Source organism: Ipomoea triloba, chromosome 5 (genome assembly GCF_003576645.1).
Source record: "Ipomoea triloba cultivar NCNSP0323 chromosome 5, ASM357664v1".
In the NCBI taxonomy this organism is placed as follows: domain Eukaryota; kingdom Viridiplantae; phylum Streptophyta; class Magnoliopsida; order Solanales; family Convolvulaceae; genus Ipomoea; species Ipomoea triloba.
The window spans coordinates 18860975-18863791 of NC_044920.1; positions in this window are offsets into that span (position 1 = coordinate 18860975).

Genomic DNA, 2817 nt, shown 5'->3' on the forward strand with positions numbered 1-2817 from the left:
TATAACCTCAAGCCCCCTAGATTCTAGCGTGATAAACAAAAAAGCTTTAAGGTTATCTACTACCCCTCAGGACCAACCATCGGGCTACCCGATCTCACATGGAGCTCCATGCTTTTTCGAGAACTGTGCAATGGGTGCCCAGTCCTAACGGGATAGATGTCTCCTCTTCTCATTCCCCAAGATAACCTCATCGGGCGACCCGACTTCACATGGATCTCCATGCTTTTTCGAAGACGGTGCAATGGGTGCCCGAATCTTGGCGGAATGGCTCTCTTAAATTTTCTCATCTCCCAAGACCTTGTATCGGGGCAACCGACTTCACGTAGAGTTCTACGCTTTTTCGAAGGCGGTGCAATGGTTGCCCCAATTGTCCTAGCGAGACGGTTTATCTTTTTCCATATCCTAAGGTGGCCACATTAGGCTCTTTTGGGGTTTTGGCCTCATTCGGCTCTTTTAAACAAAATAAAGCAAAGCATCACCTTCACAGCCCCACACGCCACCTTCGGGAGAGCAAAAACAAAGAAAATTAGGTTCATTTTCGGGCTTAGTAAACATTATATTACTAGGGTTGATAAGTGCACACTCCCACTTCGTTACCTCCTTGACTATGGTCCGGGTTAAATGAGGGGTGAACATCACACAAGCATGCAAACATTAACAATTTAAACAAAGTATAAGAATTTTCTTTCAAGGGATATTCCTAATTGAGAATCAAATGTTCCTTCAAAACACACATTTTCTAAGATAGATTAAACAATGTATTCATTTCAAATATATACAAAATTCTACGCTAAGCATCACTTAATAGATCAAAGTTTTAAAGCACAACCGGTGCTTTCCTTTCCACACTTTAAAAGGAACATCGTCCTCGATGTTCACACTATGCACAAGGTGGGAAAGTCATAAGGTCTAAACCAAAGCAATGCCCCTTTCCACACTTTAAAAGTGTTCTATGGGCTATAGGATCATGAATGATCCAAAACATGCAATGCTATGCCATCATCTCCCGGTTTCCACACTTTAAAAGGAAAGCATATAGGTAAACAAAAAAGACAAGAGAGATAAAGAGACTCCCTTATTGCTTCTCTTCAAGTACATTGCCTTTAATCATCCTCTTAGCTTTGAGCTATTTATCAATTTTCCTACACCATCAACAAACACATTGCAATACTACAAACCATATTAGAGAATTTAACTTACATTAATGCAAAACTTATTGAAAGCAAAAGTAAACAACAAAAACAAAATGCATAAAAATGTAAGATAACCTCGGGTTGCCTCCCAAGAAGCGCTCCGTTTAACGTCCGTAGCCCGACGCAACTTTCATGCCCTCATTCCAACATACTTGGACGGGGACAAGTCCTTTTGCCCTATCCACTCTTTCTTCAAGATATGCCCTCAAGTGCCGGGCATTGGCAAACTCCTTTAATTTTATACATAGCATACTCTCTTCCAAAGGTTTGCAACTATCTATGTCCATGAGTATGCTATTCTCTTCCACTTTACCTCTTTTTTCATTTTTCTTCTTTTCACCAAACTCCTTTTCATCATTTCTTACTTTCTCATCAACTTGCTCCCTAACACTCTCATTTCTTGTCTTTTCCTTTTCCTCTTCTATGATTTTGCCATGAATTTCCTCAAACAACACCTTCTCATTTTCAAAATTTTCTTCTTCATTTTTCCTTTTCTATAGCCACACTCTCTTCACTCCGATCTTTACCAATCAAGTCATGAATATATAAAGCATCATTAAGGCAATTATCACAGAAGTTCTCCAATTCAATATCAATTAGATCACACAAGCTAGCATCGATATTCATATCATCATCACCACAAAGCATCTCATGCAAATCATTAGCAAGCTCATTTGACAAAGATTCATCACCAAAAGTAAAAGACTCAAGACCATCATTATCATCTAAAGAAACGAAAGAATTGTTTTCACAAGTATTGGAAGAGTTGCTATCATAAGAATTAGAGAAATTATCCTCACACGACTCTATTGAATTATTCTCCATGGAATTGAAAGAATTATTTTCACAAGTATCAACACAATTTTCATCATCATCATCGGAGAAATCAAATGAATCATTATCATTAAAATCACAAGGGGTGAGAAAAATGACCTCATTAGTAACCCAAAACTCATTTCCACACATAAATGCCCTATCATGAAGATCATAAGTAGCATTCTTACAAGCATTGGATGAATTATCACAAATATCATCATCACGTCTAGCATTAATATTACCCACATTCACCAAAGGATTGGCATGCACATTATCAACAACACAATCCACATTACCAACAACATTTTCAATATGAGCATCCCCACAATTATGATCAAAAGAATCATCATATGACTCATCACAAAAATTATCATGCTCTTTAACACCAATTTCATCACTAGGCATCTCAACACAAGCATTATCAACATCTTTAATTATGCAATTATTTTCACTAGTCATATCTACCACTTTTTCAACTCCATCATCAACACAATCAATATTAGCATTATCAAAATGAATAGGCACACCAATATCATCACAATCATCATTCTCATCACACATGTCGGCCCAAGATTTAGAAATTTTATCACCAATAGTAGTGCTAACACTAATAGGGTCAAGTGTCTTACCACATGCAAGCTCAATGGTTTCACCATACGGCTTTTCCTCTTCCCACGCTATCTCCACATCACCATCACTCTTCTTTTTCTCAACATTCTCATATTCTTGCTTCCACCCTTCCCTAATATTGGCCATTTCTTGCTTTAATTCTTCTATCCTTGCCAACATCTTGTTCTTCATGTCTTCC